At 47.7% G+C, this 15,718-nt stretch overlaps 1 long non-coding RNA gene across 1 annotated transcript; it reads left to right on the forward strand.

Moving 5' to 3' along the window:
- The first annotated feature begins 560 nt into the window (after positions 1–560).
- Positions 561–5,512, forward strand: LOC120399000. The gene is made up of 3 exons (XR_005594875.1): positions 561–656; positions 1,065–1,192; positions 5,282–5,512. It is a non-coding gene; the product is annotated as an uncharacterized LOC120399000 (long non-coding RNA).
- The last annotated feature ends 10,206 nt before the right edge of the window (positions 5,513–15,718 follow it).

Raw genomic sequence — 15,718 nt, forward strand, 5'->3', positions numbered from 1 at the left:
CTGAACATCTTGTTTTATATATGGCTACACTAGTTTCTTTACTATTTTATTCCTGGATATGTAGAGGTGGGACATGAGGTAAAGGTTAGGTAATAATTGGAGATATACCAATCTCCTAGAACTGGAAGGGACCTTGAAAGGTCATTGAGTCCAGTCCCCTGCCTTCACTAGCAGGACCAATTTTTGCCCCAGATCCCTAAATGGCCCCCTAAAGGATTGAGCTCACAACTGTGGGTTTAGCAGGCCAATGCTCAAACCACTGAGCTATCCCTCCCCCCCTTTTTTTATATGTGATGGAGGATGTATCTCCAGAGCTTCCTGGCTTGCATTTGTTGGAGGATACTGTGCATTTGCTCCTTACTACAGCCATAACACCAGTGAGGCTGCCCTGTATTACTTGCAAAATAAACTCCTTGTAGTAAGAAGCAATCTTCTCTGGAAGCTAGAAGAGGCAGTCTGGTAGTACTTGTCCTGCAGACAGAGTGGACTTTTGTCTCTAGGGCTGTCAGACGGGCACCTTTTGGGAGCACTAAATTTATTCAATCTTTTAGCTTATTTTTGGAAAAAGGGAGTGGATTCCTGAACTTCTCTTATACATAATTTCCTAAATAAGGGGTGAGTCTGCTGTGCCCAGTGAAGGATTCATCAGTATATAGGTAAGGCTTTCCCTATAGGGCTTTTGATCTGATACAGTATAATCTCAACCAGTCTATTTTAGATTTTATTATTTTAGCACCGGCCACTCCCCCTGCTCCCCCACTAGCTGTGCTACTGTGCACTAAGTGCTGGTCAGGTCATTAAGAGCTGCACATTATCCAAAGTAGACTTTGTAGCAGATTCTGCTCTTTGCCTCTCCCAGATTCAGGTAGATCTTCTAGGTCCATTCTCTTTCTCTAATCCCTCCCTATGGTAATGTTTCCCTGTCTCCCATCATGATGGGAAGATAATTGGGTCTTGCAGTTTGTTCTAAAGATGGCCAGGTTTTAGCGTAGCCACCTCCTTTTGTTAGCCTTGATCAAGAACACTTTATTTCTGGTTCTCACATACTTTGTCGGTCTTAGCAGGTTTTCCTTGAAGAGCACATGTATCTGAAGGTGATGGGTGGAGAAAAAAAAATCACAGATCTATGCCAACCATGGTGAAGTGTGTCTTAGAGCACCTTTCCATTTCACTTTTACCTGCCCATTCAAAGGTCAGTACATATTTTAAAAGTATCTCTATACAAATCTGTATCTGCAGATATTTTATAGCAGGGGTCGGCAACCTCTGGCATGCAGCTCACCAGGGTAAGCACCCTGGCAGGCCAAGCCAGTTTGTTTATCTGCCGCATCAGCAGGTTTGGCCAATAGCGGCTCCCGCTGGCTGCGGTTCACTGTCCCAGGCCAATGGGGGTGGCAGGAAGGCCAGCACATCCCTCGCCCGCACCGCTTTCCGCAGCCCTCATTGGCCTGGGATAGCGAACCATGGCCAGTGGGAGCCACGGTCCACCGAACCTGCCGACGCGGCAGGTACACAAACTGGTGCGGCCCGCCAGGGTGCTTATCCTGGTGAGCTGCATGTCAGAGGTTACCAAACCCCTGTTTTATAGGCTCTGCTGCATTGGACATCTTGATTTAAGAGTTCCTTGATTTATTCTTTACAATTTTATAGAGCCTCATAATAACAATATTTTTTAGTCATTTTCTCAAATACTAGGTTTTTTCACTGTTGGCTACATTCTTTTCATAAAGTCAAAGTCAAAGAAATCAGACCAAAATCAAAATGTCATCAGTTGTGGGAATATTGTTCTTTTCACACAACTAATCATCAGCACAGATTGTAGCAAATGTTTGACTTTTTTTATTATTTGCTCTTTAGCCAGTTGAGAGGAAGCAGTTTTTTTCCAAAATCTCACTGTTCTTTCAACTCTGTTTTAGCTCTTATCTCCAAATTCTGTTTCAAAACAGAATATTCCTTCTATTGGCTGCATCTCAGCAACACCCTATAGTCCCCAGTAGAAATGACAGCTGACATACATAACTTACAATTCCAGAACAGACTTAGCTAGTTCCTGTTCTTATTGAAGTCAATGGCAATTTTTTCATTCACTTCAGTGAGAGCAGGTGCTTCCAAATAATGTTTTATAAACACACCATACTGAAATGCCAGGCATCAAGCTAGCAAATGAAAGCAGCCTTATCAGGGCAAAGGAATGCCAGATATCATATGCAGCAGGTTTAAAAAATCAAATATTTACATTGTGGGGATTCTTGGTCTGCTGAGGACAGAGTTGTGCGTTCAACCCTTGAGGGGTCATTTAGGGAACTGGGGTAAAAAAATCTGTCTGGGGATTGGTCCTGCTTTGAGCAGGGGGTTGGACTAGATGACCTCCTGAGGTCCCTTCCAACCCTCAGATTCTATGACTGTTACCCTATGACTGTTATAAGAATGGTGGGAAGTGAATAACGTGTCGCGAATAGCTACAGATTGTGTACTGAAAGGCCCCAGAGTCACAAGTCTGCCTATGCATTGATTTGTCAGGGATAAGCCTGGAGTGCCAGGGGAAACTTGTTGGGACTGCAGTTCCCATTGCCAGGAGCTGTGTAATGCTGCACTCAATCAGACAACTTCTGTTTAAAAAGAATGGATTAATTAATTGGATTCATACAGTTTCATTGAGAAAATAACTTACAGACAGAGGGGCTTTCCTAAGTCTTTCAACAGAGTATAGGAACTCTGTCTAGGCACAGAATAAGCTATGGGTTCATTTGTTCCAGTAATAATGCTAAGGGGATCCATTCCAAAAGTAAAATGAACCACGACTACACACAAATATGTAACTATCTGCCTAACTATTATAGATTTTTGTACCTTGCCATCACCACAGTACCTCAGAACTTCTTGTACCCCAGTGACATGCTATTGAGAGCCACTTGTTCAAATGTTGCTACCAAATTTTAAGAAGGCTTGGGAGTAGAGGGAGTTACACTTCCTGAAATGGAGCTCACCCCTTCTTGAGTTACTGGGGCTGTGGAAAACCCAGGACAAACAGTTACCGGGGGGGGGGGGAGTGGAGGGGAGTAATTAGCAGGGCCGGCTCTAACTTTTTTGTCCCCCCAAGCAAAAAAAAAAAGAGCTCTGCCCCAGCAAAACACTCCCCCAGCGCCGTGACGCCAAAACACTGCCCCGAGCGCCACCCCGCTGAAACACCCCCCCAAGCGCCGCCCCACCGAAACACCCCCCCGAGCGCCACGCTGCCCTTCCGAAACACCCCTCCCAAGAGCCATGCCACCCCGCCAAAACACCCCCCTCAGTGCTGTGTCACCCTGCCGAAACCCTCCCCGAGAACCATGCCACCCCGTCGAACCCCCCCCAGCACCATGCCACCCTGCCGAAACACCCCCTTTAGTGCCGCGCCACCAAAACACCCCACCTGAGCACCACACTGCCATGCCGAAACACCCTCCCCAGCGCCGCGCCGCCCCGCCGAAACACCCTCCCCAGAGCCGCGCCATGCCGCCAAAACAAAAACAACCCACCCCCCTGAGCGCTGCTCGGCCAAAACAAAAACAACAAAAAAAGGAGAGATAACCACGGGAAATAAGGTGCAGCTGGAAAAGGAGTTACTAGGGAACTAATTAGGTTCAGCTGGCTCCAACTGCTCGTGACCTTTTTAAACCCTCCCATGCATGGGAGTGTGTGTGTGTGTGTATGTGTTTGTGTGTGTGTGTGTGAGAGAGAGAGAGAGAGAGAAAAAAAAAAAAAAGCAGGGAAGCTGCCAGTAGGCGGGGTGCATCAAGACCCTGAACCCTTCCAGGAAGGAAGGCTGCATTCCCTCCCCAGAAGTGAAGGAAAACAAGCACAAGGGATCAACTGGGGAAAGGAATAGCCGGACCCTGTGCTACCATTAAGGATTTGCCTTGCCCAAGCCTGTGTCTCCAAAGCTAAAAAGGACTGAGCCTGCTGAGGAGAAGAAGGTACTTTACCACAGGGCTCATTAAAATACGTCAGAAGGAACTTTTACCTTTGGAATCGATCAGATTTTTTTCTTATTGGCTAATTTCTTTTTCATAAAGCTGAAAAAACAGGAGAATGTCATTGGTTAATACTAGATGGGAGAATATTTTTCTGCTTTCACACAACTAAATGTCAACATGGGTCCTAGCAAAACTCTGGCTTTATTATACAAAACCATTGTGTATATATAAAAAACAAAACAGGAGAGGCCTTCTACCAGGAATCCAAGCCCTGATTTCAAATTACACAAGCAGAGCTCTGTGGTGAACTCTCAGCGTACTCAGCATACTTTTCAAGAACAAAGTGCTGTATAAAATTTCCAGTGAACAGCACTTACTGTGCAAACATTAGTTTGCCATGTGATTTGCCTCCTTCCCTGGTTATGATTATAATTACAAGAAACTGGTTTTCCCATTGAAACAAAAACACTGACTACATTCCCCACTGCCTCAGCCTCCTGTGTGCAGCAAGACTGCATGTGCTCAAAATTTTTCTCAGACTAGGGGAAAAAATATGGAACCCCCTTTGTTAAAATATTGGCAGCACATCACTTGCTACACTTGCCTGATCTTGAAATAAAGATCACTTGTGCCAGATCCACTGAAGAAACTATTTATCATTACAGAAAGATCAAACCATAATGTCTTCAGGGCAAGTGAGACATTAGATTATACAACTTTTGGGAAGAATGATTAAAGTTATCCAAAATTTGCATTCCAGAATCAGCATTTCTGGTTAATTTGGGATTGAATGGTTCTTCTCCCCACTCCCCATGATGAGCTGTCCCCTTTATAGATTCACTTATCCTCTGACCAAAGTCTGAGTAAATAAACTTCACACACTTACTGGAGGCGGGGGGAGGAGGGGTGTCTCTGTGCTGGTCACGGATAATAGAATTCTCTTCTCCTGGCCTCAGACTGCCAGATGAGCAGAATTTGTGATGGACATAAGAGTGGGATGAGATCCAGAATTAGTTTCTCATGCTTGATAACTTGTGGTACCATCATGTGTATTCGTAGTCAGGTTCATTTCCATAGCACTGAATGTCTAAATCCTTCATCTAATGGACAAGAAAAGTGTGTGTATGTGTGAAAATGAAAACCGTTAAGCCTATTGGTAGAATTTAATTAACCTGGGTATTAATCTGGGCAGTGTTCAGCTTTAGTGTTTTAAAAAAAAGAAGAAGAAAAGTCAAATGAGGTACTAGTGTGAGGGCTGGTCAAAATTTTTCCATCTAAACTCTTTTGGTAGAAAACAGGTCTTGACAAAACTATATTTTTTTCAGAAAAAAAATGTCTGCTTTCCATGGAAGATGTTTTGGCTTTTCATCACAAAACCGAAAACCCAAGAACAGAAAACTTCTGGCTTTGTTTTTCAATAAAAGTCAAAATTCTCCACAAAAAAAGAGAAATTTCTGACTCTGTCAACTAGTGTGTATTATCAGAGAGACTAAAAACAGAAAAGGATATACTGATACTGCCAAAAGGTATTTTAGTAATGAGGGGACACTTCTCCAAAGCAGAATCAATTTTTAATTAAGCCTAGTCATTTAGCTGTTTCTAGATTCCTAGTAATCTGAACTGAAAAAAGAAAGTTTTGCCTTCAGGTACTTATAATGGCCGCTACCAAATGCTGGGAGCTATTTTAAGTACTTTTCAGGCTCTCTTCTGCTTGAAGGCCTGTCTCCTGCCACTCTTTCAGTTGATGGCATCAGCCTCAGACTCAGGTTTGACTCCATCCTGGCCTGTATCCTGCTACTGCTGAGTAACCAAGATTCATATCCACCTCCATTGCACGGTGATTAACACATTCCCTGTTAATGTTCAAATCTCTGCAGGATTACTGCCTGTTGTGCTAGTCATTGTATAGGAAGAAGGGTACTGTGGCTAGTTTTAGTGAGCTAGCTCAGTCAACGCTAGCTCAGGTATGCCCATACATATTGCAATCAACCGCACTTCCCAGCTGCAGTGTAGACACATCCTGAGTGTATATTGTGCCTGGCTCCTGCATGCGGGGGCTCCCCAACAAAGGGGATAGTCTCTCCTTTCAGCTTTCTCTCCTAGGCCGGAACTTTCTTCAGAGAAATTGGTGGCAAATAAGATACTTAGATAGGAGTACTGGACTTCGTGCAAAGGGTAACTTGTAAACATATGGGGTAAATCACTAGGAAAGGCATGTAAAATAAATACATGACACCAAGATTTTTTACTGGAGAAGGAGAGAATTCCTGCTTTCTCACCATAACCCTTAAAACAGAATTAATACACTGTAAATCCATAAGTTGAGTGTGATACTCTTCTTATGTGCATAAAATGTGATGCTCCTATGTATATATTTGTGAATACAGGAAATATAGCTTAAGCAATTCAATGGGAGAAAAAATGACCACATGAAAAAAGTACTGATCATGCAAATAAAAATTCATGAGTAATCACCATGTACAACAACACTGACTTTTTGCTTTCTATTGCTGTACTCTATGCTGAATAGGAATATCCCTGATTGCTAAGCATTGGCAGATCAATCCTGAGTTGAATAAAGAAGAGATGAAATAGAGACAACTAGTGCTCACATGCACTAGTAGCAATTTCTAATGCTCATTTGTTAGCAAATCAATTGGGTTGGATTAAATACCAAGCCTTCCAACGCCCCTTCCCCCCACCCCCTTTGAGTTCAATCCTTGAAGGGGCCATTTAGGGAACTGGGGTAAAAAAATCTGTCTGGGGATTGGTCCTGCTTTGAGCAGGGGGTTGGACTAGATGACCTCCTGAGGTCCCTTCCAACCCTGAGATTCTATGACTACCAGGTTTCCCTACCAGTTTTCCAGGTCCAAATTGCAGTGATGAGGAGAGGGGGCAGGAGAGAGGAGATGAGAGAGTATCAAAGGGTGGAGGAAACAGAGGGCACACACTCTTGGATATTGCACACATACACAGACAGACAGACACACATACACACATTTTATTTCTGAAACCTTGACAGGTCTATCAGTTTTTTTCCCACAGGAACTAGATGTTCCCCTGAATACAGGCAATCTTGATCTTGGATACTGTCCACACTAGTGACAACACTGTGATACAGGAACTGGTTTTAAATACCATTAAAATGGACTCCTGATAGCTTTGTTTAAACAGTTTTCCTGGCCGGTGTTTACAGGGTAGAACCATTATAAAACCCTCTTTAAAACACATCCTGTAGAGTAGGAAGGGGTTGGGTAAGGATCTAGGGCCAAATTCACTAGAGGTGTAAGTGGGCCCAACTCCGCTCTACAGACATGATTTGATTTGTGCTGTAGACAGGACCCTAGTTCAGATCTACAGTACTGTATAGGAATGCAGAGGAGCTTTCAATTCCTAATGCAGAGTATTAGTGAGGCTTAAAGTCACTCTATCATTGCTCAATAGGAGTATTTCACAATCTGAAAAAAGATTACTCACAGCTTCAATAGCTTCTTTTATTTTTTAAATCCTGTACATGAATACTGCTGCTTCCTCTGCTGAAGTTGGAAGTGTTTGAGTGGTTTGAATTTGCCATCCTAACACTGTGATTGCATCAGCCGCCTTATAGCCTACCAGTGACTTAGAGTGTGGTGTGGCACTCCATCAGGGGCTACACTAAAAGTGGTACAGAGCTACATTGCCCCATCACGAGCACTGGGAAGCATTTTGCCTCTGGAAGGCAGAACACTTCCCTGAGTTCCTGACATCCCAGCCTTTCTGCAGCTGCTTCCACATCCATTCAGGTGCAGGTTACTCCTCCGTGCAGCTAGTGAGCTCTAATGGCTGACATATTGGGGGTAGTTAGCTCAGCCTCCTGCCCACCTTTCTCTGCCCATATGAACACTCCTAGAAGTGTAGAGGCAGAGCAGCCCCTATCCTCCCCTGAGCGCCAGTGTTGCAATTTTGTGTGGTCTGTGTAGAATCAAGGCAAAGTGGGAGGAAAGGGGAAGGCTTCTTATGCTCTTTCCCCTAACCCCTTTTGTGCATCTTCACAAGGGCCAGGCAGAGCACATATTGCAAATCCCAAGAGAGAAAAATTAAGACCAACTAAAGTTAACCCCATGAAAGAGAATTCATACCTGAAGTGTAAACAGAGCCCTTCCCCACTGTTTGTGTCTCTGTGCCAGGCCATGTGCATTATGGCACCAAATCCAGAGTGTCATGTCCTGAGAAGACAGGCAATACTGACTTTTCTGATAGCAGAGTGCTGTTGTGCTATTTTTGGTGATGTACTGTCCTTAGTTAGTTGTATCTAGCATAAGTTTTCTCTGGGCATTCAACACTTCTGTTCAATGGATTTTTTGGTAAGGGGCAAGGTGGAAGCATTCATATTTTTGTTCAGGGGACCAAAAATAACCACAGCTAATCACTCTCATAGTGGACTGAACAAAGTGGTACATTCCAGCCTCTTGACCTATAGTACCCAGAAGGAGGTATCCACCTTTGCTCTAGTTTCCTTTCAGAGTACTGCAGCAAAGTTTCCATCTAATAAATCAGACAGAGTGCTTGCTGACTGGAAGCATGCCAGCTGCTGTATGCTTGTGGCTGCAAGGGGATTTAATCTCCCCACCAAGGAGGGAGTTGCATATGGGAAATCTCTGAATTTCAAAAGACTTCAGCTTCAAGAATTCCAACTGTTTCCCTCTTATAAATGAACTAACATTTGCTACTCCAAGCCCTAGGTTCTAGCAAACCCTTGGAGACCCTTGTAGTCTGTTAGTTCATTTGTGAGTTTGAAATGTCAGTTATTTTAAGAGCTTGGCAGCTGTGTAGTCTAAACACATTATCGATTTTTCTCTTCTTTTACCTGCCACAGACTGATTTTGCAGAATGCGGGGCAATATCACAGGCCACTTACCATGTGAGACTAAAGTGGTGTGATGCCACGGCGGGTCTGTGAATGGAAAATTCCCGACACAACAGGATCAACCTGCAGAATACAGTGCTTGTTCCATTAGTGGCATGAAAAGTGCTTTGTTAACCAATAGAAAGGCTGAGAAATGACCTAATGAAAACAAAAGCTGACTCTAGCTATACACACCAGTGCAGCCTACGTAGGGAAATGTGATCAAGCAGAACACTACCGTCCCGAATAATTCTTTAAAGCCACAAAGCTTGCAACTGTTCATTTGCTGCATATTTCTCCCACATCTGAGGAAAGGATATATAGAAGGAAACAAATGCCATTGAACTAGCAAACTTTAAACAATATCTTCTTTAAAGTGCTTGAATAACCAAAGTGTACTTTGAATGGCTCATTTGTAAAAATGTACAGTGTGAAGTTACACTAAAAATGTGTGGCTTAAAAAAACCCCACAAGCCTTCTACTTGTGTTTTTATAGTTGTCATCCTCTTCAGATTAAGGGCTCTGTGAATCCTGTGGTTTTTGTTTCACATAAACTGGTAATACCGTTACTCACTTATATGTAGAAAACCAGGCGCATAAATAGGCAGTCAGTGCTATAAAAATGTTATGCAAACTGGCAAAACCAAATGAATCCTGAGTTAATTCTTACAAGACTAGCATTGTCCAAACTGAAATGCACATCATATTTTTCAGTTTAAAAAATACCTAGAAGCTGCCTCTTCATAGTGATCCAAAATTCAATATTGCAATAAACTCAGTCCTAGAATGAAGTCAATGGAATCAATGGATTTACTGCCTAGTGGGCCAATGAAAACATAATTATTCTCATTACTTCAGACCCAGTAGATAAAAGAACAAGCAAGACTGGATGTCTTTTTAAAAGATATACTAGCTCAAAAAGAAGTTATGGGCTTGATGCAGAAATTACTAGGAGAGGTTCTATGGCCTGTATTGTGCAGGAAGTCAGACTAGAGGAGATCAGTGGTCCCTTCTGGCCTTAAAATCATAAACAATTACTATGTTTGCAACACTTGAGCAGTAGGGCAGTAATGTTTCCTTGGGAGCATGTCAGAAGAAATCCGCCTTTGCCTCCAGATTAGTCCCAACCATGCATAAGAAAAGGTGTTTGAGTATTACTCCAAGTCCTGGGGGAATTCTGTGCCAGTGAAAATGAGGAGAAGCAGGGCCGGCTCCAGACCCCAGCGCACCAAGCGCGCGCTTGGGGCGGCATTTTGCCGGCAGGGCGGCAGGCGGCTCCGGCAGACCTTCCGCAGCCATGCCTGCGGGAGGTCCACCGGAGCCGCGGGACCAGCGGACCTCCCGCAGGCATGACTGCGGAGGGTTCGCTGGTCCCATGGCTCAGGTGGACCTCCCGCAGGCATGACTGCGGAGGGTTCGCTGGTCCCATGGCTCAGGTGGACCTCCCACAGGCATGTCTGCGGATGCTCCACCGGAGCAGCGGGACCAGCGCACCGTCCGCAGACACATCTGCAAGAGGTCCCCCGGAGCCGCGGGACCGGCGACCTGCAGCGCGCCCCCTGCGGCATGCCACCCTGCTTGGGGCGGCCAAATTCCTAGAGCTGCCCTTGTGGAGAAGCAAAGGGAATCTGCAAGAGTGGTCAGGTGCCCCTACCCAGCAGCACAGGTGCCTCGTTTCCTGTGCCTGGAGCAGCTGGCAGAGAGGTAAATCATGCCCATGGGCGTAGTTTAGGGGGGGGGCATTACATGTCACTCTCCCTCCCCCCACGCTTTCTGTGAACACAGAGCTGTCTGGGTGCCGCTCAGCTTGCTGACTGTGCAGCTGGATGCTGCCTCCTGTGTCCTAGTGTCGGTCGTGTTCACCTTCTATATGTGCTAGGCACCCTGCGTGATTTATGTACAATGGTAAGTGCCCCGGTGAGGTGAGGAAAATGGGGGCAGGAGGGTGGGGCAGGGGAAAGAAGCAGTGGGGAAGGACGGGGATGGGCTAGGGCAGGGGGGGGAGGGGGATGTGGGAGTGCGGGGATGGGGCAGGGGACTGTTTGGAAAGGAAGGGGGAGGGGATGAAGTAAGGGGCAGTGAGGAGGGGTAGGAGGAGGTAATGGGGCAAGAGGTAGTGGGACAGAGCAGGGGGATGGGATGGGATGGGGAAGAGGCAGTGGGGAAGGGGGATGGGACAGGGAAGAGAAGGGGATTGGTGAATGGGGGGAGCGGGAGCCTGGCATGCTGCATCCCCTGGACAGCAGGTGCAGCTGGGGCTCTCCCATTAAGCAGGCCCATTGAACCCCCCACCCCAATGACCCCCACCTCCTGCTCCTGGAATGCTCTGATGAGCGGCACCCAGACCCCCGCCCCACCAAGCCTCCCTCCCCCAGCCCCCAGACCCCACCCGCTGAGCCCCATCCTCTCACACCCAGACACCCCTCCCCCTGCTCAGCCACAACCACCTTCACCTGGTTCTCCTGCAGAGTCCCATTGCCCTTGCACCTGGAACCCCCAACAAGCCCTTGTGCATCGAGATCCTCCACTGAGCCACCAGTATCCAGATTTCCCCACTCAGAACCCTCTCACCCCCACCTGGAGCCCCCCATAGTAAGGCGCTCCACACTTGGATCCTGCTGGGCTGAACCTGCCTGCTCACACCTGGGGCACCTGGCACTGAGGGGCAGGGCCCTCAGGTATTTCTGAGGCAGGCCTGGCCCTTGCGTTTTGTCAGGGTTGGGTGCAGCCTCACCACCCCATCCCTGTGCACAGAAATTATGCTACAGTATGTAGAAATTAAGGGGCCATTCCATGTTTGGATAGGAAAGAAGTAAACTTTTTTGTAGCGGGTTGCTTGGCAGCCCTTTTGAAATTACTCAAAGGTTTGGAAGCAGTCTCAGGGATGGATTAGCAGGCAGAAGGTAAGTGAGGTAGTCAAGGTGCATGGTAACTGCAACTGATCACAGGGTTGTGCGATTCATTGCATAGCTACCATCTCATTTAGTATGTGTGCAGGTGGAGATTAAAGATGCAGATAGGTGCCTAGAGGGATTTTCAAAAGGCTATCTGCATCTTTAGGTGCCTAAATACCTTTAAAATCTGGCTTTAGGTGCTCAGTGTTTGAGTGGAAGTGAGTGACTAACAACAGGGAGAGTTGAAAACAGTACAACACAATATCTCAGACTCATAGACTCTAAGACCAGAAGGGCCCAGCATGATCATCTTAGTCCAGGGATTGGCAACCTTTGGCCCGCAACCTATCAGGGAAATCTGCTGGCAGGCCGGGACAATTTGTTTACCCGCAGTGTCCGCAGGTTCGGCCAATCGCAGCTCCCACTGGCCGTGGTTTTCCATTCCAGGCCAATGGGGGCTGTGGGAAGTGGCGTGGGCCAAGGGATGTGCTGGCTGCCGCTTCCCACAGCCCCCATTGGCCTGGAGCGGTGAACAATGGCCAGTGAGAGCTGCGATCGGCCGAACCTGTGGACGCTGCAGATAAACAAACCATCCCGGCCTGCCAGTGGATTTCCCTGATGGACCGCGTGCCAAAGGTTGCCGATCCCTGATCTACTCTGACCTCTTGCACATTGCAGGTCACAGAAACTCACTCACTCACTCCTGTAATAGGCCCATAATCGCTGTCTGAGCTACTGCAATCCTCAAATCTTGATTTAAAGACTTTAAGTGACAGAGAATCCACCATTTACTCTAGTTTGAACCAGCAAATGAGCATGCCTCTCACTGCAGAGGAAGGTCGATGCAAGGCAGCTTATGTTACCCTAACTATGAAAGTGTCTACACCGACATAACCACCCTGCTACACTGACTTAATTCCACCTTCATGAGACGTATAGAGTCAAGGTCGATGTAGTTAGGTCAGTGCAGTGTCAGTGTCAACTGTCACTGGCCTGCAATGCACCACACTAACAGTACTATCAATACAAATGCGCCTGAGGATGTGTACTGCTGACACAAAGAACAAAGTGTGTACATGCTGTGACGAAGCTCCTCCTCTACGTTGGTGGGTCCTGCGCTTATTGGCAGATTTGCTCACCTCAGTGATCTTCCCCACAGTCTCGGTCAACTTCTCCTGTGTCTGATCAGGAGTGGGGAGGTTTGGGGGGAACCCAGGCCCGCCCTCTACTCCGGGTTCCAGCCCAGGGCCCTGTGGATTGCAGCTGTCTATAGTGCCTCCTATAACAGCTGCATGGCAGTTACAACTCCCTGGGCTACTTCCCCATGGCCTCCTCCAAACACCTTATTTATCCTCACCACAGAACCTTCCTCCTGGTGTCTGATAACGCTTGTACTCCTTAGTCCTCCAGCAGCACATCCTCTCACTCTCACTCTCAGCTCCTTGCACCTCTTGCTCCCAGCTCCTCACACACACTTCCTCTCCTCTGGCTCCCCATCACCTGACTGGAGTGAGCTCCTTTTTAAACCCAGTTGCCCTGATTAGCCTGCCTTGATTGGCTGCAGGTGATCTAATCAGCCTGTCTGCCTTAATTGGTTCTAGCAGGTTCCTGATTACTCAGTGCAGCCCCTGCTCTGGTCACTCAGGGAACAGAAAACTACTCATCCAGTGACCAGTATATTTGCCCTCTACCAGACTCCTGTACCCTACTGGTTTGGATCTGTCACATATCCATCCCCGCTGCTCAACACCAAGGGGTTGGGCAGCTTGGGATGCCAGACAGTTCACACGTGACAAGCCATCAGCATTGCCGTGACAGCTCCCTGCTCTGTGTTGCACATGGAACTGGAAAGGTTGGAGGGATAAGAACCACCTGGTCAACCTTGTGTTCTTTTCCTTGTTCCGCTGCATCCATTGAAGAGGGGCATGGTCAGTCACGAGGACAAATCTGTGCCTGAGCAAGTAGTAGCGCAATGCTTCCATGGCCCATTTTACAGCGAGGCACTCTCTCTCCACCACTGCATATTTTTGTTCCCTCGGAAGGAGTTTCCTACTGAGGTAGAGAATCGGGTGTTCCTTCTCCCCAACCATCTGTGACAGAACAGCCCCCAACCCTACTTCCGATGTATCTGTCTGCAGGATAAATTCCTTGGAGAAATCAGGGGCTATCAGTACAGGGTTACTGCAGAGGGCAGTCCTTAGGTCTGTGAATGCTTCCTCTGCTGCGTCAGACCATCTTACCAGATCAGGTCCACGGGCTTTTACTAGGTCTGTCAGGGGCTTGCCCTTGTGGCAAAGTGGGGGATAAATCGTCGGTAATACCCCACTACACCTAGGAATGCCCAGACTTGTTTCTTGCGATGTGGTCGGGGCCAATTTTGGATGGCTTCCAACTTGTTCACTTGGGGTTTTACCAGACCTTTTCCCACAATGTAGCCAAGATATTTGGCCTCCGTAAACCCCACAGCGCACTTGGCAGGGTTTGCTGTAAGGCCAGCTCGCCTGAAAGTATCGAGGACTGCCTCCACCTTCTCTAGGTGGGTTTCCCAGTCTGGGGTATGAATGACCACATCGTCCAAGTAGGCAGCAGCATAACTGGTATGCGGGCGTAATAGCTTGTCCATGAGGTGCTGGAAAGTAGCTGGGGCCCCATGTAGTCCAAAAGGGAGGACAGTATATTGAAAAAGACCCTCTGGTGTAGAGAATGCAGTCTTTGCCTTTGCGTCTTCTGCAAGGGGAATCTGCCAGTACCCCTTTGTCAAGTCTAGGGTAGTCAAGTACCGGGCATTACCCAGACGGTCCACTAGCTCATCTATGTGAGGTATGGGGTATGCATCGAACTGGGATACCTCATTTAGTCGCTGGAAATCGTTGCAAAACCTTGTGGTGCCATCAGGTTTGGGCACCAGCACAATTGGGCTGGACCACTGACTGTGGGATTCTTTGATGATCCCCAATTCCAGCATTTTTTTACTTCTGCTTTTATTTCCTCCCTTTTGGCCGCTGGCACCCGATAGGGCCTCATTGTTATTCTGGCCCCAGGGTTCGTGACGATGTGGTGATATGCCTCGGTTGTTCGACCCGGTTTTGTTGAGAACACATCTTGGTTCCGGAAGATCGTCTCAGGGCTAGTCTACACTTACCAGCCGGGTCGACGCGGTGAGTTCGACTTCTCGGACGCGATCTGGACTAATCTGGTCTAATCTGGACGCAATAGTTCGAACTCTGGAAGCGCCGCGGTCGACTCCGGTACTCCACCACTGCAAAAGGCAGTGGTGGAGTCGACCTTGGAGCCGCGGACTTCGATTCCGCGGCGTCTGGATGGGTGAGTAGTTCGAACTAGGGTACTTCAAATTCAGCTACGCTATTCACGTAGCTGAATTTGCGTACCCTAGTTCGACCCCGCTTCTTAGTGTGGACCAGCCCTCAGACACCTTATTCTTCTGGTCTGGTGTTAAATCGGGAGACACTCTCACCTGTTTGGAAGGCTTATTTTCTTGGGTTAGGTCTTTTTGGACAGTTATGCATGCCTCTTGTGCAGGGGCGGCTCCAGGCCCAAGCACGTCAAGCGCGTGCTTGGGGCAGCATGCCGCGGGGGGCGCTCTGCCGGTCGCTGGGAGGGCGGTGTCCCCCGGCTCTGGTGGACCTCCCGCAGGCGTGTCTGCGGAGGGTCCGCTGGTCCTGTGGCTTCGGTGGAGCCTGTGGGAGGTCCACCGGAGCCGCGGGACTGGTGACCGGCAGAGCGCCCCCCGCGGCATGCCGCCATGCTTGGGGCGGCGAAATGTCTAGAGCCGCCCCTGCTCTTGTGCATGCCAGGGTTTCAGAAGGTTGATGTGATAAATCTGTTCTTGTTTTCGGCGTCCTGGCTGCCGTACCTTGAAGGTTACTTCCCCCACGGGTTCAACCACCTCATAGGGCCCCTGCCATTGGGCCAGAAGCTTGCTTTCTGCCGTGGGTACCAACACCATCACCCGATCCCCTGGT

The sequence above is a fragment of the Mauremys reevesii genome, linkage group 2, assembly GCF_016161935.1.
Source record: "Mauremys reevesii isolate NIE-2019 linkage group 2, ASM1616193v1, whole genome shotgun sequence".
NCBI lineage: Eukaryota > Metazoa > Chordata > Testudines > Geoemydidae > Mauremys > Mauremys reevesii.